Below are 24923 nucleotides of genomic sequence, written 5' to 3'. Positions count from 1 at the left end.
TACAGCTCTGCTATTTCTGTCCTTCTCCTCCCAGCCCGTCACCCAGACTCCAACGCCTCATCTTCCTGGATTCCTCCTCTTCTCGGCTTCCCACAGTGTCAGCCAATGGTACAAATTCGCGCATAATTGCCCAAACCTGTCCCCATCCTCGCTGGGAAGTCATTATCGCCTCCCGGGCTAGTGCCCCAAAGTGCCTCCCCGTGGGTCTCCCTGCCCACAGCGTCTCTCTGACCTCAACCGATCTTCCCACCACGCTCTCCCTTAGACGCCGTCTTCATGTGGAAAATCTGTAATTAAAAAATGCACCAAAGCGACATATTTTCAACACCTGAAATGAACGGCTGTCAACAGTCTGTCACATCTGCTGCTGGCCCTCCTATTATCGCACAATAGTCACACTGCCAGAAGATTCGAACAGGCAATTCAGAAGAAAAGTCAGCAAACAGCCCTGGCCAGGGTATTCAGTGGTTACAGCGTCAGACTGTGTACGGTCCAAAGGGTCTTGGGTTCGATTCCCGATCAAGTGCACATACCTTGGTTCGATCCCCAGAGTGTGGGAGGCAACCAATCGATGTGCCTCTCTCACATCAATGTTTCTCTCTCTCTCTCCTCCTCTCCTCCCTTCCTCCCACTCGCTAAAAAATGCAATGGAGGTGGGGCCTTTGGGAGGTGATTAAATGGTCATGAGGGTGGAGCCCCCGTGAATAGGATCTGTGCCCTTCTAAGAAGAAACACCAGAGGTCATCTCTCTCCACACACATGATATACAAGGAGATGGCCATCGGCAAACCGGGGAGGGCTCTCACCAGGCACCGGGTCTGCCAGCACCCTGACCTCGGACTTTCCAGCCTCCAGAACCGTGAGAAATAAACGTCTGCTGTGAGAGCCGCCTTGTCTGTGGTCTTCTGTCACAGCCGTTCAAGATGACTCAGCCAGATGGTAAATTTTGTTACATGTATTACCAGTTTTTAAAAAAGGGACAGGAAGACACGCTCCAGGTTAACCTCGGTTTGGGACGGGCGTGACAGAGACAGGAAGGGGGAGGGGCGGGTGGCAAAGATGGAACAGTTCCCCCAAAAGCGCGCACGTGAAGCCACGGATGTGTGGGAACCGTCAGCACGACGAGGTGGTGTCAGGTGATCTGCCCTTATTTAGATCCACAAGCCCCCATCCTGCGTTCCTTCCCCATGAGGGTGCCCCACCGGCAGCAGCAACACAGCGACGGCACGGTGGCAACAGCTACCTTCAGAAAAGCAGCAAACCCCAACTCCATGCTAACGCTGCAGATCAGACCGCGTGCCCCCGGAGCATCTCAGGAAAACGGCCCCGTAGCGGCGTGCGTTCTCCCAGAGACGTGATTGCCGCCGCGACGCTCTGCTCTGACGCTGCGGGTGGCGTCCTCCTGCCCAAACCTCCGAGGCGGGGGAGGCAGCTCCCGCAGGTGCCCACACTAATCCACCCCATCCACGCACCCGGAAGGCAGCCATCCCCACAGAACCATTCAGAGCCTGGGCCCCCTGGGAGACCTGCACCACCTTAAACAACACCTAACCTAACCAACTCACTACCCAGCCACGAGCTAATTAACTACCCAGCCATGAGCTAACTACCCAGCCATGAGCTAACTAACTACCCAGCCATGAGCTAACTAACTACCCAGCCACGAGCTAACTACCCAGCCATGAGCTAACTAACTACCCAGCCACGAGCTAACTAACTACCCAGCCACGAGCTAACTAACTACCCAGCCACGAGCTAACTAACTAACTGAGCAGCCACAAGGTGCAGCACCGTTGCTCTCCATGACCTCGCGTTGGACTTGGAAACAAACCTCAGTGTGTGCCTCCTGCCTCAGAGCCTGGCAATTCCTCACGGACTGGTGAGCAGGCTGCCCTGCGGACCCAGAACAGTGGCCTGAGACCGTGCAGCCCTCAGCTTCCCCTTTCCCTGCACACACGTGTGGCCACTGGCTCCCGCCGCTCAGAACCAGCTGCCTGACACCACATCCCTGAGACGAAAGGCTGGGGAAGATCAGCTCTTCCCCCAAGGGGTCTGGACAGATCCGTAAGCTCCTGAAAGCACCCGAGTTTGGGAACAGAGACCCCGTCCCAGAGTCACAAACCCACCAGCATCTTAGAGCCTCTGAGGGCCTGGCCAGTGTGCTCAGCGGTTGAGCATCAACCCATGAACCAGGAGGTCACAGTTCAATTCCCGGTCAGGGCACACGCCCGGTTGCAGGCCCATTCCCCAGGAGGGGGCGTGCAGGAGGCAGCTGATCGATGATTCTCTCTCATCATGGATGGCTCTGTCACTCTTCCTCTCTCTGAAGTCAATAAAAACACATTTTTAAAAAAGGCTCTGAGAAGTCCTGCAGGACAGAAGCTTGGCAGGTGCTGTTGAACTCTGTGGTGCCCACCCTGGCAGAGAAGGGGACACTCTCCCCACAGCACATTTCCCACGGCCCCCAGGGACGCCGTGTGGAGGGCCCGGCATCCCTCTCAGCTCTGCAGCTTCTCGATTCTGTGCCAAGCGGAGCCCCTGCCCCCCGCCACACCCCGCTCACCTGGCGCTTAAGGAAGATAAACGTGCAGGCAGGGCTGAGCGCGCTGCACTGTGAGGTAAGATGCTGTTTACCTCCAGCTCTGCAAACTCTGCGGGGTCCACACTGTGTCCCCCAGGCCCCCACGTGTCGGTCGGCCAGGCATACTCATGCCCGAGCCCGAGGCCAGGGCCAGGGCCTTGCTTTATGGCGGGCAACCTTGGCTGGTTCTGAGCCCTGTTGGACCAGTCCTCTGAATCTAGATCAGGATTTGGCAATCGATGAACCCACTGCCTGGTGTTGTCAATAAAGCTTTATTGGCACACATCCCTGCCCTTCTGCTCACATATGGACTCTGGCTTTCTCACTCGCTCACGATACCAGCAGTCAAGGAGATGCAACCGAGGTCACACGGTCCACGAAGCCTAAGTTTACGCTCTGGCCCTTTGTTAGCTGACCTTTGGTCTAAACCTGGAAAATGTTGTTGACCGCTGAAGGATCAGGGGCCCAACCCCTCTCCCAGCTCCTCCTGGAGCCGCTCCCAGCCGGCTCAGGCCCTGTGTCACACCCACCGGCTGACACCTCGTACCCAAAGCACAGGGCAGTGCCAGGATCCTGCCATCTGTTCACCCCCTGAGACCTCCCTGGCCCCCTGGCCCCTTGGCTCCCTTCACAAACCACAGCCTCATTTAAAGCAGCTACCAGCCTTTTTTTTTTTTTGGTTATGAACCCAATTTGCAAACTTTAAAATGTCTACCCCCCAAAGACCTAGATTGTGTGGTGGACACAATCGTAGGAACATGCACCAGACATAGGCACTGTGCCCGTCCCGCCCCCAGTGACAGGCAGTGGATGTATCAAGGGCCAGGGATCCTCCTGATGCCTGCCCTGAGCGCTGCCCCGGAAAACCCCGGGATGGGGGGAGGCTGGGTCCAGGGACCAGGAGCCACACCCACTGGCACTGGGCAGGCAGGAAGGGAAGGATTAGGGACCCCCCAGAGGAGGTGCCAGCTGCTCCCCGACAGCAAACACCAGGGCCACGCAGGGGGATTTCTGTGTTTTGACTCAGAGCATACGTCTTTCAGATTAAACCAGCGCAGACTGACATGCAGCGATGAGGAAAGCCCCTTAGAAGCAGCCGGCGGGGTGATGGCTGCTGCCAGGGAGTGGGCGGAAAGGGACTGATAGGGGCTGACGAGGGGCGGGAGGGCCGGGCACCTCTGCCCAGCGGCTGCCTCCCAGGGCCCTCACTCCAGCCCTCCAGGCAGCCCCCCACCGGGGAGAACACTGCGCCCGGCAGTCTGTGACCCCGAAATCGAGGTCCCACCCCACCTTCCCGGCTGTTTGACGGCCTTTAGCCACTGTTCAAGAGTGGTTTGGGGCAGCCACCCGGGCATCACCCACTGACTTTCGTGGGCACTTCAGGCGAGTCTGAGTGCTTGCACGGGGGACGTCTGGTGGCGCCCACGGGGCAGAGACGGGCTCAGAAAAGTGACGTGAGCAGTGCTGGGGCCGACCTGGTCCCAGCGCCCCCCAGGAGGGGACACAGACTCACCCCACGCGGAACCTTCCACCGGCCCCTCCCATGCCAGGGGCTGCAGGACCCCGCCATCTGCCCAGCCCCACCTCCGGGGAAGACGGGATACGGGAGGTGCAGGTGCCGACTCCCCGCGGCGTCTTCCCTGCTCCCGGGACAAGCCAGGGCAGACAAGGGGACCCAAATACACCTCCCCTCGAGTTTTTACGGAGAAAAAGAAGTGCAACCACAGGGAGCTGCGTGCCAGCCCAGGAAGCGGCCACCCAAGCGAGAGGCAGCTCCCGGCAGCGGCTGCTTTTAGCAACACGCCCTGCGCGGCCGCACAGACCTTCGCCGGCAGCTAAAAGAGGGAAGTGAACGAAGCCGCTCTCCGGAGAGCACAGAGGCTGCCGGGGGCCAAGCTAATGATAGGTTTCAGCTCCGCCACCCAAATCTGTCCAGACGGCCGCATACGGAGAGGGGCCTCGCAGAGCGTGAGGCCGGGGAGGAAGCGGAGGGGTGCCCCCCCCCCCCCCGCAGCCGGCTGTGCCGACCCCTCCTGAGGTCCCGCCGTGCCCACCCTCCCTGCCGGCCTCCAGCCTCCACACAGAGCTCTCTCGCAAACCGTCGGGGGGCCCTTCATGAAACATGCGGGTCACCTTGGCAAGCTTACCGCCTGCCTGCTGTATGCCAGTGTCAGAGGGCCACCTCGGGGACAAAGACCAAACTCTCGCATATGAACGCCTTTTATGACCTGGTTCTGACCACGATGGTGGCCTGGTTCCCCACTGCCCTTCCGGCTGCAACACACAAAACACAGTGTCCCTAACAAGCTGGGGTGGGCACCCGACTCCCCTGCCCGGCCCCTGGCCTCTCTTGTTTGGGTGATGCCCCTCCGTTTTGACTTGGGAGACTCCCTCTTCCCACTCCCGGCCCCGGGCTGTGTGCCTACTCTGCGCGCCAGCTCTGGGGGCAGGGATACGCCTCAGTCCACTGCACTGGGGCATCACCCACCCCCTCACAGTGAGTATGCAGGCCAATCAGAGCCAGTCTTGGGATTTCAGCTTTAATGACCTTCTGAGAAAGAGGCCCAAAACACGGAAAGCAGACGCTGACATAGAGAGGCAATTGCCAACGCCAGAGTCTGAGCCCCTGGATCCAGCCACGCCTGAAACCCCCTTGACTCTTTAGCTACTTACAGTTCAGCAAACCGGTCGCCCGTTGAAGGCTGTTTGGATTGGGATTCCGTCCCTGACAACTGGAAATGTCCTACCTGACTCGAAGCTGAGCTTTTGAAAGACTTCACTTTGTTGCTCATGCTGTTTCTCCCACCGGGAACTCTCGGCTTTCTCATCAGGCTTTTCCCCCGGGAGCTCTGACCCTGGACTCGGGCCCCCCTGGAAAGCCTTCCTGACCTCTACCCCGCGCCATTCAGAGGCCTCTGCTCTGTGTCCTTCACACCTGTGTATGCTGTCCATTCATTCACCCTGTCCTCAAATATGTGCCGAGCGGCCTCGCCCTGCCCCGCGGTCAGCGGGGAGCTGCTGCGAAGGCTGTTTTCTTACCTGTCTCTGCTCCTGGAAGACAGGGACCAGGTTGCTCCAGCACCAGGCCCAGAGGCTGGCACGCAGAAGGCACCAGATAGACAACTGCCGGAGGAGGAAGAAGCAATCTGCCTCAGGGTGGCATGCCTCCTCCATGGCTGCATCGTGAGTGGGTGCTGGGGTGGAAAGCTAAGCCCATCAGAGGGGGAGGCAAACCCTGTTGGTCTTACCTCAATCTGCCCAGAACCCAGCCATGGGCTGTGGGCAGCTCTTACTCACCCTCAGACCCTCACTGTCCCCTCCCGGTCCCTAGCACCGGCCTCCTTTGCCCGGACCCCCCCAATGTTTCCACTCAGTGAAAAGCAGATGTCCACAGCGGCCCACAGACCCTTACAGCCCCACCCCCTGTGCCTCCTCGACCCTCTCCCCTCTCTCCTCCCTCACTCTGGCCTGCCTCACTGGCCTTCCGGCTGTTTCTGGCACATGCCAAGCTCCTACCCCGGGGCCTTTGCACTTCTCGGGCCCTCTGCTTGGGACCAGGTACACTGGGCCTGGGCACTCAGGCGGCTGTTGCCTCATTTCCACTACGGACACCTTTCCCGGCCACCTTACTTTACGTGACAACTGTTCTCTGTCCCCAGCATTCCTGCCTGGGTCCCACTCAGCTCCTCGCCACAGCACTTTCCCTACAAGATGCTCACTTGTCCCTACAAGAACACGTGTTGCACGGGGGGGCCTCCACCAGCTCCTGGAGCACAGGAGGTGCTCAACAAGTACCTGTTGAAGGAGTGAGTGGCTCCTTCCATCCCATGAAGCCACTTTGAACCCTGCCACGCTCTGCAGAAATGCCACCCCCACAGAAGCAGGGCCTCGGGCTCCCCCTCCTACGCCAGCTTCCTGAAGGGGCAACAGGTGTCCACCTGTCTGTCCCTGACCTGATCTGGACTCTCCCCCCGCTGATCTGCAGCTCCTCTGCCCCAGGTCTGCCCTCTGGGGCCCCTCATTCCTCCATGTGGCCAGACTCACTCCTGCACACCCCAAACTGCCCCCAGCGTGTGGGGCCTCCTGTACCCAGAGGGCAGGGCGCAGCCAGCCCCTCACCTGCACCGGCGCCCTTTCCGGGACACCAGTCCGCAGGGGGGCAGAGGTGTCTCCCTCCAGGCTGCGTGCAGAGCCATCCCTGCGGCCCCTCCCACTCGGTTTTCCAAGAAACAGCGTGTCTGGCCCGGATCAGACAATGCCGGCCCCGAGGCACACAGAACAGACTTGTCCCAAACATGACCGTCTGGCCTGGTGGCAGCTCTATCTGCGAGGTTGGGGGTCACAGGAGTTATCTCCGCCGTGAGCTGTGACTCTGAGGCGGCCAGGCCGTTCCCAGAGAGTCTGGGCGCCTCCTCCCTCCGGAGCCACACAAAGTTCCCTTTATGGGAACCCGGCAGCCGGCACCGGCAGTTTCAGCCTCAGGGAAACCCAGGTTTGGGTTTTCTCCGAGGGCACAACCAGGCCTTTGTCTTGCCTTTGCCCCATCCCCACCAGCTGGCTGGCCGGCCTCCCTGTCGAGTACACAGCGTCCAGGACCCAAGTCCCTGCAGCCAAGCCTTCCGAGGCTGGGCACAAAGAGACCCCACAGAGGACAGCAAGGGACGCACACCCCACACTGAACACGACCCACGCCCCCCACCGAAACCTCACAGAGGGCCCACTGTGTGCTGAGCAATGGAGTCGAAGTGGAACCTGCCACAGAGGCAGGCGATCAATGTGATGACAGCTCATTCGGATTCAATTCCTTGATGCAACCAATCGCTGCAAGTCCCACTACACCTGCCTGCAGGGGCGAGAAGAACAAGGTACTGCCCACCTGGAGCCCATTCCAGCTGCATCAGGTGCACCAACTTGCTGAGAAAATCGTGAACGTGCAGGGATTGGGCCCCCTACCTTGGCACACAAAAGGGGTACGGCCTAAAAAAATCTAGAAAAAAAGAAATGGAAAAAAAGAAAGAAACGAAGCAGGAACTGGGACCACATGGAGCGAGCAGAGTGCCCCAGGAGGATTCAGAGCTCAATTCCAGGGGCGAAGAGGAGACAGTGACAAGCCTGCAGGCGCCCCCTTCTTTGGGGTCTGTATGCTGGTTCTTCTTCTTGCAGGAAAAGTCCCCCCAACTTCCCGATGGCCACCAGGAGGAAGGGTCTGAGAGGGAGGAGGCCCACAGTCCCATGGCTCCAGGGTCCCGTGGACACGGCCCCGCCATCTGTGGGCATCTCAGCAGAAACCCACGACCCAGCACCCTGGAAGCCCAGCTGCGGGACGCCTGTGGTGTGGACGTGGCGGCGTCTCCCTGAGGCCCAGGCGGCCTTAAGGATCTGCCAGGGCCACTTCCCCAGCATCTGCCCAGCTGGGCTCTCGGCCGGAGGACACTGGGGCGGCCGGAACCCGTCCTGGGAGGAGACGGGCTGTGTTGTGCACAGGTGGATTCCATGAAGACTAAGCGGGGGCCTGGGTTCAGCCTCCACTGCAGACAGGCCTCAGGCGCGGGTGAGGGGCCGCTTGGTGACACGATGTGGACCTTCAGGGTCCGCCTTGGCGCCTGGGCTACCGGGCATCTTCCGAGATGCGCCGTGATCTCTGCCTGGGGGACAGCTCCCAGGCCAGCGGGGCAGAAGCGGGAAACCCCAGTGATTCCGTGGAAGAGACATCCGCTGCTGAGTGCCAGGCAGAGGGGCCAAGTGCAGCCGCCACCCCCCTCGGCGCTGGCCCAGCAGGAATCAGTCTGTCCCATCTCGCCAGTCGAAGCCGCCAGCGCCACGGAGCGGAAAAGGTCGGATGCTCAGACAGAGGGTCAGCAGCGTGGGTTTCCCCGCTCCAAGACGGCAGAGGGGAGGGGGCGCTGGCAGGACCGTCAAAGGCCAGAGCAGGGAGGGACGGCCACCCTGCTCCCAGACACTCACTGTCCCTGCACAGCCAGCATCAAAGAGTGACGGCCAGACACTGTCACCACGGGGAAGGTCACGTGTGGGTCAGAGCCGGCGGCACGGGAAGGGAGTGACCTCTTTCCGAGGCCCATTCAGGAACCTCCCTGCAAGCCCAGACGTCTGCGGCAGCCAGACAACAAAGGGAAGGGGGAGGGGAGGGCCGAGGTGTCTGATGGTCCCGCACGCGCTCCCCTCCATCACAGGGGCCCCATGGCTGCACCTCCGCCTCCCGCGGGCCATCAGGGCGGCCGGAGCAGGACCGAGCACGCTCCACCAGCCTCCACCGGCCGGCCCCGCTAACCTCCGGGTGCTCTGTCAGTTCAGCCCCGTGGGACCCAGGTGGTCCCGGCCTCCCCAGCCTTCAGCACAGGACCCTGTAAGCTCAGCTCTCGCGGGCAAGTCTGCCGGTCCTCCCACGGGTTCCTCCCACGGCCGGGACGGACACCCTCACTGAGACGCCCCTCCCCGCCAACCATCAAGTCAGGACTGTTATATCCTGTTTGCCAGCAGGTGAAGTCAGAACACAACTGGGGAGGCTAGCGAGCCAGACTGGGGAAAACCTGTGGGGGTGAGAGGCAGGCAGGGGTGATGGAGCCGACGACCCGGGTTCAAATCCCAGGCCTGACCCTTCCCTGGCTGTGACCTGAGGTTCTTTCGGGCCTCCATTTCCCCACCTGCAAAATGAGGACAACCACCTTATCTGTCTCACAGTTTTGTGTGTGTGTGTGTGCGTGTTTCTGAGACACACAGAGAAGTTTTATTCATCACGCCTGCTAACACTCGTATTGACGCAGACCCGTCACAGAGAGAGGCGCAGGCCGGGAGGGGCGGGAGGGGCGGGCTGGCATCGAGCACACAGTCGCCGTTCAGTGAGGACTTGTCACTGTTTCTCAGATGCCAGCGTTTGGGACAGTAAACTGACAATCAGCCACTTGTTACAGAGATGCTAATTTTGGATGTCACACTACACTTTGAGCCATTAAAGGCTTTATTCCTTTTTGTGGTTGTTGTTTTGGGACCTTTATTTTTTTATTTTTGGGGGTATTTTTTTTTCCCCCAGTGGCCTGGCATCCCCCTCTCCCCACAACAGAACAGCAGTCCTGTTGAAGTTTCTAAGACGGGCAACTCCAGCATGCAGAGGCTGATGGGACATCGCCGGGAAGGAGAGGAACGTCGCCGTCGTCCAGGGATAACATGTTCCTCCATTAAAGCCACCAACATGCGGATCCTCGCTTGCTTCCGGGTGTGCTCTTCGCAGATTCCCCAGCAGCTGAGCCAAAGAGCCGGATAATCTGACCGCCCTCCGTTAGTGACAGGATGGGGATGGTCCCCTTTAAGAGGGGGCTCCGGGACGGGTTGGGGCAGCCGCTGCAGCTTCTCCGTCCTGCGCTCTCTCTCAGGGTGGTTTTAAGGTGAGACGATGCTGTGTGCACATCCCGGGGCCTGGTCCAGGCTGAGTGCTGGCTCAAGAGAAGCTGCAGGGACGGGTCCAAGACCGAAGGAGGAGCTGGGGCCCCAGGGACTGCGCCCTGGGATCTGGTTCCTTAATAAAGAGCCATTCAAGGCCCTTTGGGAGCGCGGGGAGAGCAGGAGTTGACTCTCTGCCCAGCGCTATTCCCAGGCCTCTGCCCGTCGGTACAACAGGCACATCGGGGCAGCTCCCCCGGGGCCAGGAGCTACAGCGAGGAAATGGGCAGCCCGGGCCCAGAAGGGGCCGCACGCGGCGGGCACTCGGTCAACGGTGCCCATGGGCATGGCTCTTGCTGCTGCTGCAGGTCCCAGCCCTGCGCTGCCCCCAAACTGCCCCCCAGGTACCCGCGGAGGCCGAGCGGCCTCTCCCAGGAACTGGGCAGTGTCCGGGCCAGTCCGATGCCCCTGTCCTGTCTCTCCGACTCCGTATGAGTCAGGTCTTCCCTTCACGGCTCTTGGGCTGGTCCTGGAGTCGGTGGCAGGTTACAGCGACGGTCGGGGCAGCTTATTACAAACAGCGCCCCTTCCTCTCATGGGTCCTGGGCGTTAACGGGGCGACGTTCACGAGGTGGCCACGACTGTCCCCTCGCTGGTCACATGCTCTCGCAGGCTCCCTTACTCCGTCCGGGCTGAAGAGCAGTGTTCACTGGAGATCTGAGAGCCGAGCCCCTGAGACGCCTCTGGTGGGTACCAGGGCGACGAGAGCAGGCTGGGCAAGTTTAGGCAGAGGGGCGGGCCCATGCCGTCCAGGAGATCTGGGATTTCCCCCCGACACGCTTCCTTTGTACCGAGTTCCGGCTTCACCCTCCACACACCACTAACCCAGAAACGCGACACAAAAGAATCCAAAAGAACCGGCTAAGCCCGAGGAATGTAAATGTTTAAGGCCCCGGCCTGCGAGGCTCTGCAGACTAAACTAAGGTTTAAGAGCTTCTGTCCGAGTGGGAGTGTGTGTGTGGCGGGCGGGGGGCAGGGGGAGGAGGGTCAGAGGCAAACAGGGCCGCTGCCAGTACCTGCAATTACACCGCCGCCTGCTTCAGCCCCCGTCCCACTGCCGGGGCCTGGGGAGCGTGTCAGACACAGGAATTCAGAGATGGGACCAGAGCGGAGGAGAAGCAAGAGGCCTGTTTAAAAGGGGGAAGGTCTCCCACTGGGGCCTCGGGGAGACCCCTCCCGGCCACACACCAACCTGTCCTATAATTCTGTCCCACGAAAGCCGGCCTCAAAGACGCCCATGACGGAAACGAAAAGTCCCCCACGAGGAAACATGAGATACAGAACCCAACCTCCAGGGCCCCTTCGAAAGGAAGGTCCCGGTCAGCCAGAGTGGGGGCAGCCCCTCGGGAGGTGTGGTCAGACCCTAACGCTGGGGAAAGTGGTGGCTGGAGAACAATGGGCTGATTCAATCCCGCTGTGTGCCAGGCGCCGTCCCAGGCTCAGGGCGGCCGGACAAGGTGGATGGAGCCCTGCCCTCGTGGAGACAGTTAACAGACAACCGTGAAATATGAGCTGCCTGGTGAGAGCCGCGAACTTTTCCGCGTCCTGAAGAGGCTGGCATTCATTCATTCATTCATTCATCCATCCATCCATCCATTCAGCAAGTTCCCACGGAGCCCCCATGTGCCCCAGCCACCAGGCCCCACCAGTGACAACCCACGTCTCTGCCCTGCAGGACGCTCCAGCGACTCCTAGTACATCCCCCAGGATGTCCGCGGAGCCACTGAGCACGGGGACCCACACCCCATCTCCCTCGGTGACGTGGGGCAAACCCGTTTCTCCTGCTCCGATGCCTGAGACACTTGCCAAACGGAACAGGTGGGCGCACACTCCCCCGGGACCCCGGGATACATGAGAAGCACCGAGTGAACCCCGTGTGTAAACCCCTCAGCAAGAGTGCGCCCCAGAGCACCATAACGAACGGGCTCTCCAGGGCCTCCCGACCATATGGGGGGCAGGGGCACCCCACGTCTGCACACAACTGAGGCAGGGCAGGGGGAGGAAAGGCAAGAGGAGGGCGAAGCCATGTGGCTGGGGGAGGGGGGAGGAGGTGCTGCAGGTGGAAGACAGACAGACACACCTGCCCACACAGGGCAGCGCTGCCCAGAGACCCTGGGTAGCCCTCCCCCGCCTGCCTCATTCCTGCTGCCACCCCCACCCTCCCCCCACCCCAGGACAATGCTGGCACATCTGGGTGCTCAGGAATATTGCAGGAGCTTCTGCTATGAACATGTAAGAGGGCGGCAAAGACAAACCTAAGTTAAGGGGGCAGCAGGTGTGTGTGTGGGGGGGGGGGGGCAGGGCCCAGAAACAGGGAGAAACACACACCAACCAGGACATGCGGAGCCCCTGGCGGGGGACCCCAGCCCTGTGCTGAGCAGGAAGTCCGGCTGGCACCCCTGGATTCATGCACTCCATGGGCGCGAGCCTGTGAATCCCCGTCCTCCCTCCCAAGGAGTGCCCCGCCTCTGACCCCAGGGCCAGGCCCAGCCAGGGGCCTCCCAGGAGGTGTGGGCTGGATGCCCGCAGACAGGAAGGGCCCAGTGGGTGTGGACGCGGGAGCTCACTCAAAGGGGCTGTCCTGTCTCTAACCACCAGGCTGGCCAGTGCTTCAAGGGGTGGCCCTACCACCAACACACACCCGCTGCCAACCAAACCACACCAGCCACACCTGGGCCCTCCCGTCACCCCCGCCACCCCCATCCAATTCCCCTCTGCCCCTGCCGCCCCAGGGTCCCTGCTCCCCACTCCCGGTGGACACCTGGGGCTGCTCCACGGTAAGGCCTCCTCCCCACCCATCATCAGCCACACTTCACCGGCCCCTGACCTGAAATGTCCCCACTGCCTCCTCAACTCGACTTCAGGGGGGAGCAGCAGCGGTCCCTGCCCTGCAACATGGGTCTCATGCCCACTTTAAAAAAACTTTTTAAAAAATTTTTATTGATTTCAGAGAGGGAGAGGGAGAGAGAGCTAGAAACATCAATGATGAGAGAGAATCACTGATTGGCTGCCTCCTGCACGCCCCACACTGGGGATCGAGACCGCAACCCGGGCATGTGCCCTGACTGGGAATCGAACCGTGACCTCCTGACTCATAGGTCAAAGCTCAACCACTGAACCACACCGGCCGGGCTCACGCCCACTTTTATAGATGTGGAAACTGAGGCTCAAAAAGGCCAAGTAATTATCCGGGATCCAGGTCGGAGCCAGAATCAAAACTCACGCTCCTCCCGGGATGCTGGCAGCCGGAGGCGGAGGCGGCGGCGGCGGTGGCCGTTCGGACGAAGAAGAACATGGAGGAAGGCCTGTGGGCCATGGCGAAGGAGGCCTCCCTGGTTCTGTCTCCTGTCCCCCCGCAGCCTGAAGATGCCAGGCCTCAGGCAGGGCTACACTGCCAGGGGGAGGGCAGAGAGGCCGAGGCCGGCGGGCCAGACAGCAGAGACGGCACAGGCGGAGGGACCCGTGTGGGGTGGCAGCCGAGGCCCGAGGGTGGCCCAGCCAAGGAGCCAGGGGTGCAGCGTGGGTCTCTGGGTGCCAGATCCACCTTCACCCCCCTCCCGCTGTCAGCCGGACCCCACGGCCCCCCTCATCAGGCCACAGGAAATGCCATCTGTGTCAGCCCGGCGCTTCCCAGAACTAACGCCGCGTTTCCCCAACCTGCCCGGAAAGGGAGAGTGAGTCCAGCTGTTTCCTGTGGCCCCCACCTGGCTCGTCACGGAGCCCAGACTGCCCACCGCTTCCCCTGGCTCCCAGGGGGCCGAGAGCCGCGCACCCAGCCTGGGCTCTCCAGGCCGGCCTCAGGCCCCGGGAAGTTCCAGAAGAGCAGGGCCTAAAACCCCACCGAGGCCACGACCGGGCGGGACTCCCCTAGGTCCTCGCCCGGGTCCTGTTTCCTGTCGGTGCGCCCCACCGGCCGCCAGAGCAGGACGGAGCCCGCACTCAGAGGCTCCTGTGAGCATGTGGCCGGCTGGAAGGTAAAGAGTGAAAAGGGCCACGGAGGAGCTGAGCAGCTGCAGGGCTGAAAGAGAGAAACCGGTTCCCACGCCACAGGAAATCGGTTGCGTACAATTTTGAAACTGCTTTCCCTACTTGGTGGCCTGTAACACTCTCTCTCTCTCTCTCTCTCTCTCTCTCTGTCTCTTCTCTCTCTGTCTCTCTCTCTCTCTGTCTCTCTCTCTCTCTCTGTCTCTCTCTAACACACACACACACACACACACACACACACACACACACACTCTTCTCCCAGATACCTAAACTGAAAATCCTGGAGTCATACCGAGTTTTACAATGATCTTCATTACGTGCTTACTACGTGCCAGGTACCATCTAAGCTCCTAGCGACTTTGCATGCCCACAGGCCCTTCCACCAGGGACCGCTCTCTTCCTTTCCTCCCCCCCCCCCCCCCCCGATCTAGTTCTTACACATCCCAATGTCACCTCTTCCAGGAAGTCTTCCTGGATTCACTTGCTGAGCATAAACCCTTAGTCTCATCAAAATCCTCCAGACCTCCAATTGCCTCTCATTGCTCTTGCTTGGGACGGGTGATGCCTAAGATGATCTTGTTTGAGAGTTAACTGTAGATTTGCCCTCTTCCCTTCCAGAAAGCTCAGGAAGCAAGCTCTCAAAGGCCAGGGTGAAGGATTAGAAATTCCAAGGCATGTTCCCTCCCCAGAGCAGGAAGGAAAATGAAAGGTGAGGCCCCACTGCACCGCAGGCCTAGGATCCCAGGTATGGGAAGGACAGCCCCGGACAGCTCGCCCCACATCAACCCCTTCCATCCAGGAGGTACTCTTACCACCCCCACTTCACAGATGGGGACCTGAGGCCCAGGTCACAGGAGTAGGAAGTACCACAGCCACACTCCAGCCACCTCCATCTGCCTCCCCAGCCGGCTGTACCTGCTCCAGCCAACACACCCAGACTAAACACAGCGTCCGGGGTGGCCTCCTCCAGAGAAGAAACCCATAAACCAGAGACGTCACACACAGTCTGTCTGCTGTGCTCTGAAGCGGTGCAGGGGCCCTAAGATACCCACACTCTCCCAGATGTGTTGGTAAAGAGTGACGGCCCCGACCCCCCCCAGGTTTCCCCCCAACCCCCACATCCAGATGCCTGGCTTCGCAGAGGCCCCAGGACCCTGCTTGGCCAGTACCCACCCAAACCAGTGTGCTAACATGACCTGGGAAGACACACATGTGCGCGCACACACATACCCGCAGCCCTTCGTTGTCCCCTGGGGACTGCTTCTCCTCCCCCCAAGCCCTTCTCCCCCTCTCCATTCCCGCCCCATCCCCCGCGCCCCACCCGGAGAATGTAAGGTGCCTGGGTGCACCACCATCTCCAACTCACCTGAAGCAGGCCGCGCATGCAGCTAGCTGGGAAGTGTCTCCTTCCAAGCCCAGGCCCCTTGGGTGGTGAGCGAGCTCAGGGAAGATGAGGCTGGTTGTCTCATCGGGCACCTTCCCCTCCCCTGCAGCTCCCAGCCCCTGCCCTGCCTGGCGGGAGGAGCACGCCCCTTCCCCCTGCAGGAACCGGTGGCGGTGGCTGCTGCACCTCCCTGACCTCCTGCTCCCGTCCCCACTTGCAAATGACTAAGCGATTTCCACCTCCGAGCCTGCCTGCCAAGAGCCCCGCTGGCTGCAGAAGCGGCCCAGGGTGCCCGGACCGCACACACTAAAACCCATAATTGGCGAGCCCTCTTCTTGGGAAAGAAAACCCCCTCCATGCTTTGTTTTGTTTTGTTTTCCCCTTAAATGAAACAAATCCACCCACGTAGTTACTGGAAACTCGAGCATGTGAAACTGAACCGTTTGCAAAGAGAATTTAGTCAGCAGCGCTGTGAGCCCAGGGGCGGGCGGCCCCTTGGTGGGCGGAGCCCCCGTGCTCTCGAGGTTCCCATCCACCCAAGAGGGGAGTGGGGTGGCCCCGACCTCCACACCAAACTGCAGGGCATGCCCCAGGCACGGGTCAGAAGGAGAAGGCAGGCCGGTGGGGAGGGCAAGTTCGCCGGCACTGGGTCGAGGGTGCGTTGCACTAGGGGCCCGGGTCACGACAGGCGATGGTGGAAAAGCCTGGGCCCGGGAATCCGACCCGCGTTGGGGTAAACGCACGCCATCCAGTGAGCGGAGCCTCCCTGAGTGGCGGTTTCCTCATCGGGACGACGGGGCACCAGAGCCCACCAGGGGCCTTGCCAGGATCACCGGAGACATCCACACAGCACTTGGCGCCTGGCCCCCGGCAGCAGCCCTGAGTGCTGGCTCCGGGGGGAGCTCAGAGGGGCGGTGTCACTGTCTGGGGGCTCTGTCCCCCAGAGCCCTGCTCCCCTGGGTGCAGTGGAACTTGCTGAGTTAGTTCCCCGCCCTCCTGCTCTCCCCGGGACACAGCGTGTGAGGGGGGAAGTAGCCCAGGCCGGGCGCCAGCGGGTACAGGTCTAGTCCCGGGCCCTGAGCCCCAAGCTCTGTGACCCTCTGGGCTCCTGGACCTCGCCCTCCTCATCTGTACACGGAGGGTCCAGACGGTTTATTCTGCGTTGTTTCTTTTAAAACAAACAAACAAAACCCCGCTAAGTTATTTGCCAACATTGCTTTTAAAAACCGGATTCCTGGCTTCTCTTAGGGGGAAAAAGAAAAGGACACCATTGGTGCCCTGGTGACACTCCTCCAGGTAAGCGAGGGCACCCCTCACACAGGACACGGGAATTCTACTTTGCCACAGTCCTCCCCCGCCCCTATAGCCTCACCCCCACTGTTCGCTTGCACCTTCTTCCAGGCCCCTGGGGGCATCTGAGTTTGTGACCCAGTTTAAAACCCTAATTTTACTCAGAAGCATGACATGAACCACTTTTCACTCAAAACGTTCACAGGAAGTGTCCCTCGGGGAGGTCACTGAAGTCTGACGCTTAAGGCTGATTTTTCTCGCAGAAAAACAAGGCGACGTAAGAAGACCTACGCCCCAGTCTGGCCGAGGGAAACCCTACGACGAAGCAGTAATTTTCTGAAATTCTTCATGTGGTTTACGGGCCAAAGAGCAGCAGCAGGTGCCGAGTCCTGCCCTCCACCTCCCCGACTTCCTCCCTCTCCTGTGGCGTCCGCACCGGAAGAGGGCCTCCTGCTCGGGACCTCCCCCTCTGGACACACAGGAGGTGGGCAGGGGGTCCAGGCACCGCCTCAGGCACATCCGGGACACGGAACGGGAGCCCCCCCGCTGTTCTGTTTCTTGGGGGGCCAAGGGAGGCAGGGTTAAGAGGAACACAGCTGGATCTACTCACAGCCCAGCAGAGATACTGAAAAATGTCAAGTGGACATTTGAGGGCATTTTCAAGTTGTCTTGGCCACTCCTGAAGGGGAAAACACAGGACTCAGGACCTCCAGGCTCCTGCCTCCGCAGGGACAGAGTTCACTCCACGGAGCGCCTGCTGAGGGCCGGCCACCGAGACACGGCAGGGGCACACCCCCCCGTGGCACCCGCACACCCCCCGTGGCACCCGCACACCCCCCATGGCACCCACACCCCCCCATGGCACCCGCACACCCCCCCATGGCACCCAGCACCCTCCATGGCACCCGGCACACCCCCCGTGGGATCCGCACACCCCCCATGGCACCCACACCCCCCGTGGGATCCGCACACCCCCCATGGCACCCGCACACCCCCCATGGCACCCGCACACCCCCAATGGCACCCGGCACACCCCCCATGGCACCCACACCCCCCGTGGGATCCGCACACCCCCCATGGCATCCGCACCCCCCCATGGCACCCGGCACACCCCCCATGGCACCCACACCCCCCATGGCACCCGGCACACCCCCCATGGCACCCACACCCCCCGTGGGATCCGCACACCCCCCATGGCACCCCCCCCCCCCCATGGCACCCGGCACACCCCCCATGGCACCCACACACCCAGATCACAGAACTGCTGCCTTTAGACCCATCCTCATCCCCACCACATCGAGAGTCTCCTCGCGCCCAGAGGCCGTGTGGGGCAGTGACTCAGAGCACACACCGGGTCTGCATCCAGCTCCACTTGGTGGCTGTGTGATCCCAGGCCAGCGATTTGACTTTTGTGCTTCAGTTTGCCCATCTTTCAAATGGGCATAAGAAGCCCCACTCAACAGAGCCCTTGGCAGCGCTAAGTAAGGTAAGAACAGTGCCCGGCACACTGCAGGTGCCGAGAAATCTCAAGTGCACTGGACTGAGTCCAGGAGGGACAGGTGGGCCTTGTGCCCAGGCACCTGGGGACACCACGGCTTCGGGCCCAGCTTGGGACAGTGGGCAGCGCGGTCACCCGTCACCTTAACTTCACACCCTCCGCCTGCGCCGCCTGCAACAGGGGCCTCCCGAACGCTCCCGCTCCAATGCGACGGCAGGCGCGCGACGGTCCCGTCCTCACGGAATACACCTCGGGGGCTGCTCCCCCAGCAACGCCATGGCCGCACCTGCCTACATGGCCACCAGCACTCAGGGGTCCCGGGAGGGCTGCACCCCCGGCCCCGGGCCCACCTGCACGGCAGGCTAAAGTTCTGAGAAGCAATGAGTTCTGATGGTGCTAGGGTTGCCCAGCTGGACACAGTGGACACGTACAACGGTAGCATGTGAACTGCAACGCTAGAAAGGAATCCTACATTAGCGCCTGCTGTATGCACGCCGAATCCCCAAGGGACAGCACCCCATTGCTACTCGCCCAGAAAGGTTGGTGCTACCTGCCTGGTTTTACTAGAAATTCAGGGGAAACAGTTACAGCAGGACAAGTGCCGGTCATGGCCAGGGCTCCTCTGTCCCGGTGCGTCCTGACCCTCCGGCCTGAGGAGAGAAACGCAACCCCACCTTTCTGCTTTGTCTCCACGGCGATTTCCCCGGCTGGGCCTGAAGTGTGGCTCGGCTGCCGCAGAGAATTCCCTAGGAGGCTCCAAACCCGCCTTCCCAGGAAGAAAACGCAGATCGCACCCCGAACCCCAAAACCTGGTGGATAAAGCCACGTGGTGCTCAGCACCCGGCGGCTCCGGCAGAGCCACCCTGGGTGCTGCCCGTTCCTGAAGCCAAGTGGGGAGCGGGCAGCGGCAGGAGGCGGGAGAAGACCACCCTCCCACCCCTGCCGCCTGCCTCTAGGAAAGTGGTCCCAAACATTACTTTCCCCCCAAAACTCACTTTCAGCAGTTCAAACACTCCCGTGCACCCCAAATAAGTCTTATACAGAACTCTACCCCCTTAAAAAAAATAAGATCGGAGTTAGACTGCGCTGGGTCCAATGCCTGTCTTCCCACCCTGGGGGGAGGGAGGGGGGGGCGCGGGAGGCAGGCGGCGCTCACACGCAGCTCCTCCCAGAGCCAGGCAAGCTGAGGGGGGCTGGCATCCCTGGAAGCTCGGTGCCCCTCACCAGAGCTGCCCAGGAAACCAGGACATGGTTTTAAACCCCCAAAGCTGTCCGGCCCGTGTGGCCCCGTGGTTGAGCTTTGACCTATGAACCAGGAGGTCACAGTTTGATTCCCAGTCGGGGCACACGCCCCAGTTGCGGGCTGGATCCCCAGTGGGGGGCGTGCAGACGGTAGCCGATCAATGATCTCTCTCATTATGAATGTTTGTATCTCCCTCTCCCTTCCTCTCTGAAATCAATAAAAATATTTTAAATAAACAAACAAAAAACCGAAGCAGGAGAGCCCTGACTGCCCCTTTCTGGGAGGTCGATGCCGCCCCTGAGCCCCATCTTCGGGGAAGGAGGCCGTCCGTGGGCCTCGAGGCGGCGGGCGAGGAGAGCCCCGTGCACGGGGCGGTGACGGCGTGCGGCTCCCCATACTGCTCTCTTGGCTCTCGCATCGGCTCAAAATTTTCCATGAAAAAAAATACATGTAAACACGACAGCAAAGCACCACCTCAGAGGTGGTGAGACACCCCCTGGGGTGGGGAGGCACCCCAGTCATGGCCCAGGCCTCCGCTCAGACGTGGCCTCCCGGGCCGGGCTGTCTGGGCGGCTCAGCGCAGGCACCGCGACGCCCAGACAGAGCGGGCATTCACGGGATATTGGCTGACGGATGAAGGAGTTTAAAACCCTCTACCGAGCTGTCTAGACACCCCTGAGTGTGACTCGATAGCGAGGGCGACGGGCTTTCTGGACCCTGGAGGGCAGGCAGGGAAAGGGGGCCCGTTCCTACAAGTCGGTCCAAAACGGGCCCCACAGGACACCGCTGGAGGAGGGGGACCTGCCCTTTGAACATCGCATCTCTCCAAAGACGGGAAGTTTTGTGAAGGGGATCCTGACACTGACACATACTTTGACGTACTTAGAACATGTTTCACACCCACCCTGACACTTAGGGTGATTTTCCGAGCTTCACACTCGGGGGAACCTTTCTCATTCCAGCTTCTTAAAGTCTCCAAACTAGAGGCAGACGCCCTCACGGGCCCCCCACCCCCATCTTCAGGGTAATCCAGCAGCGAGGCTCTGACCCCCAGGCCCTCCTGACCTCTCCAGGGGTCCCTCCCGCGGAAATCCACGGACGGGCCCTGGAGAACCGGCCTTGCACAAACCCACCGCGCTCTGGACCCTGTGTTTAACCTCGGGGTTGCTCGGGCTCCTGGGACCCACTACGAGGCGGGCCCGCCAGCATGGCCGCTTCCTGCCTGGCCCTCCCGAGGCGGGTGCGGGACCATCCGGACGCTCCCCAGCTCCCCCTGCCCTTGCAAAGATTCAGAGCCGCAGGGTGGCACCACCCCAGCCAGAAACCACAGCCTCGGCCACACCTGCAGCCAAATCACCAAGCGGACAGTTACAGATCTGCCGGGAAGGCCCCCGGGGCGTCCAGGCAAAGGAACCGGGGAGTTGAGTTGGGGTTGCCAAGGGAGACAGCCAAGTGTATAACGAAGGAGGCACAGACAGGTGGAGATGAGCCACCGTCTCAGGAGCAACTTTTGGGGTGAATGGGGTAGGAGAGGGATGCAAGGACAACCCTGTACCCACTGACAACCCCTGGGCCTGGCATTTGAGGCGCCCCTGCCAGGTGGTAGCCTTCCTGTGATCCTTCCCATGATGGCCAGTCCCTCCTCTCGGGGGTCACTCGGCCTCCCTGCCCCCCACCATGAAAACCCCAGCCTGGAACACACCCTCCTGAGCAGCCAGCCCCCCGAGGCCCTCCGTGCCTACCCAGCACTCCTGGCAGCGAGCCAACGTTTCCTGCACACCCTGCCCTTCCACCTGCTCCACTGCGGACTCTCAGGCTGCTCCACACGCCTCCAGAGTCGTGCTGGTAAACAGCAAGTGCCCCATAAATGGTAAGTGTTCGACAGTCACAGCAGAAAGGACGCAGGCTGTGGAATCAGGCCAACTACACCCTGCACGCAGCCCTGTCCCCTCCTGCAACTTAGAAGATGCCCCTACAGCTCGCGCCTCATCCACAAACGGCAAGGCAATACCTGACTCACAGGGCGGCTGGCAGGCCTAGAAACCCATCGACAGGGTGAGCACTGGGCCCTGCACGCAGCAGGCATTCGAGGAAGGTTAAGACTATTTCTGGCGAGTCATACCCAGAGCAGATGGGAGTGGAGACCCCTGAACTAAACGGCAGCCAGAGGGCGGGAGGGGAAAGGCAGAAAAAGATGTCGGGCGGGGGGGGGGGGGGGGGGGCCTCCAATGACCCAGGGGCCGATGTTCCTCAGGGGGTGACTGTGCAGGTCTCCTCCCAGGCCGGGGATCACCCGCCGGTCTCCTTTCTACAAGCTGCCCCCCAACCCACAGTCATGGTAGCGTGGCTCTGGGGCCCCGGGCCAGGGCCCACTGCTAGAATGCCGGTGGCTGGTCAGGGCGGACAGAGAGCGAATGGCACGATTGCTGGTTGACACTGGTCAGGATGTCACGGCCTTGGAGACCAGCAGGAAGCTCTGGGTCAAACTTCAAATGACCCGAGAGACAGTCCACCCCCTTCAGGGCCTGACGGGTCTCAGAAAACAGCTTTGGGAAGGTGCCCTAGGAGCAATGGTCACTGCTGATGAGCCTTAAGAAAAAAGTTGACATCGCCAGGTATTCTTCTTCTTTTTTTTTTATTGATTGATTTGAGAGAGTAAGAGAAACATCGGCTTGTTGTTTCACTTATTTGTGCATTCATTGGTTGCTTCCTGTATATGCCCTGACGGGGAATTGAACCCACAACCTTGGCATATGGGGACAGCGCTCTAACCAACTGAGCTACCCGGCCAGGGCTCCCAGGTGTTCATTTTTATTTTTTATTTTTTATATTTGTATTGATTTCAGAGAGGAAGGGAGAGGGGGAGAGAGACAGAAACATCAATGATGAGAGAATCATTGACCAGCTGCCTCCTGCACACACCACACTGGGGGTCGAGCCCGCAACCCAGGTATGTGCCCTGACGGGGAATCGAACCTTGACTTTCTGGTTCAGAGGTCGACGCTCATCCACTGAGCCACACCGGCCGGGCTCCAAGCATTCATTTTTAAAAGATCGTTGGAAAAACATTAAAAACAATGAGAAAAACTGCTCACTACAAGGGGAAGGGACTGGGTCTTTGGCGGCGATGAAGGTGAGAGACAGGCAGGTGTCTGCAGTTCCAGGCAGACGTTTTGGACAAACTGTCTGAACCACGCTGGTCCCCCCTCCCAGCGGCCCTCCAGTGAACCAGGAAGGGCACCCCAGCTTCCTCCTGGGAAACACCGTAATCTGAAGCCGGGCACCAAAGGTCACAGGGTGGGCGATTCCATTCCGGGGAAATGTCCAGAGAACGCAAACCCCTAGGCTGCCAGCAGACGGTGGTTGGGGGGCTGGGGCGGTGGCGTGGGGAGCGGCTGCTTACTGGGTACAGGGTTTCCCTTTGGAACTGGAGAGAGGTGGTTGCACAGCACCGTGCGTGCCCAGCTGTCCCTCCGAACCCGCAGGGAATCGGTTCCAGGACCCCTGCGGGTACCAAAATCCACGGATGCTCAAGTCCCTTATGCAAAATGACGTAGTATTTGCATATAACCTACACACAGCCTCCCGTCTAATTTATTTTGTTTATTTTATAGATATCTATATATCTACATATAGATATTATTGATTTCAGAGAGGAAGCGAGAGAGTGCTAGAAACATCAATGATGAGAGAGAATCATGGATCGGCTGCCTCCTGCACGCCCCCTACTAGGGACTCGAGCCCACAGCCTGGGCATGTGCCCTTGACCAGGAATCAAACCCAGACCTGCTGGTTCATAGGTCGACGCTCAACCACTGAGCCACACCGTCTGGGCCTCCAGTCTGTCTACTTTCAATCACATCTAGATTACCCACAATGCCCAATACAATGGCAGTGCTGTGAAAATAGCTGTTCTGCTGTAGTGTTCAGGGAATAATGGCGAGAAGAAAGGCCTGTATGTGTCTGCACAGACGCAACCACGTAACTTCCCCCCAAACCTTCTCACCCTGCGGCTGGTTGAATCCACGGATGTGGAACCTGGGGATACAGAGAGCCAACTGCACAAAATGCCACCGAACTGTCCGCTTTAAAATGGTTAATTTTAAGGTTACGTGAAATTCGCCTCAATTTTTAAAGCCCTCCCTAACGAGCCCAGGGCGCCGAGCACATCAGCATAGGAAGAGGATTGAGGCCCTCCGGAAGCTGAGTTCCACTGAGCACACTGGCCCCACTGGCCCCACCGCTGCTGGGGGCCGCCACTTCCTCACAAACCTGGGGCCACTTAATGCCCCCATCTGTCCAATTAATGCCCCCACCTCCCTGCGGGAGGACGGCATCTCCCCCCCCCCATCCACCCCATTCTGCTGTGCCCAGAATGCTCACCGGGTCAAAACCTGGCTATTTATAGTGAAAAGGTGCTAAGCAAACACTGCAGGAAATAGCATCTACCACAGGGAGGCCCAGGGGCCCAGGGATCCCGCTGCAGGGGCCCAAGGCCAGGAAGGGGGGACACTTGACAGGAAAGAGTAATCACCCCAGGCCCTGAGCCACTGCCCTGAGGATCAGGTCAGAGCTCACCACGCACAGGCCCATCCTCTGCGCCCAGCCCCTCCCCCCACAGGTCCATCCCCTGCGCCCAGCCCCTCCCCCCACAGGTCCATCCCCCTGCGCCCAGCCCCGCCCCCCACAGGTCCATCCCCCTGCGCCCAGCCCCTCCCCCCACAGGTCCAAAGCCTCTCCCCCCACAGGTCCATCCCCCTGCGCCCAGCCCCTCCCCCACAGGTCCATCCCCCACAGCCCATCCCCTGCCACCCTCCCTGCCCTCACTCAGCTCCACGCCAGCCTCTCACTAGCCCGTGCTCACTCTCTACACCTGCCATGATTCCACCAGGAATGCCTCCTGCCTGTCTCTCACCTTCTGCCTGTCACCATCCCCATAATGCCCTAGGCTCGGCCATCACAGGGCCTGTCTCTCCCACTACAGAGAGATGGAGCGAGACCGCCTCTCCATCCATTGTGTCCTCAGCCCCAGTAGACTGGCTGCATACAGTAGGTGCTCAATAAATGTGTGAGTTAAAGAATAAATGACAAGCAGCCCAATAAACAGCTCACGAGAGGGGCCTCGCCTTGGAGCTCCTGACCTCCCGTGGGGTCAGAGGGGAAATTCTGGTCTAGAAATGAAAAGCTGGCAGTCAGGTTCAGTGAGGGAGACGCCATCACCCACCACCCACCCCACGCGCTGTGCACCAGGCACGTGGCTAGCCCTGTGCCGAGGCTAGTCCTGATGCATGTCACCTCCTGGAACCTCACAGCCACCTGGTGCGGTGGCAGCCACACCACACGGTCACACAGGCCGAGGCCATGAAGGGGAGCTTGTGTCTGACCAGGCCACCCGACCGGGAGGTGCTGGCAGGTCCTCTAAGCCCGGGTCCAGGCCTTGCCGAGCCCTGCTCGGAACCACCCCGCTGCAGGCCGTGGCTGCACTCAT

At 60.5% G+C, this 24923-nt stretch overlaps 1 protein-coding gene across 5 annotated transcripts in view; it reads right to left on the bottom strand.

The window, feature by feature from the left end:
* Window positions 1-24923, bottom strand: part of SPSB1 (splA/ryanodine receptor domain and SOCS box containing 1) — a 64513-nt gene that overhangs the window by 32794 nt on the left and 6796 nt on the right. The window contains exon 1 of one of the 5 annotated variants that reach the window (XM_036349263.1): window positions 15387-15525. The exons of the other annotated variants lie outside the window; for them this stretch is intronic. The gene's annotated coding sequence lies outside the window, so the exon portion shown is untranslated. Of the gene's footprint in view, window positions 1-15386; window positions 15526-24923 lie in introns of those variants that run through there. 5 annotated transcript variants of the gene reach the window in all.

The sequence above is a fragment of the Myotis myotis genome, unplaced genomic scaffold (genome assembly GCF_014108235.1).
Source record: "Myotis myotis isolate mMyoMyo1 unplaced genomic scaffold, mMyoMyo1.p scaffold_m19_p_2, whole genome shotgun sequence".
In the NCBI taxonomy this organism is placed as follows: Eukaryota; Metazoa; Chordata; class Mammalia; order Chiroptera; family Vespertilionidae; genus Myotis; species Myotis myotis.
Note: the sequence above shows the minus strand (reverse complement) of the source record. Positions and strands in the feature narration are given on the sequence as shown.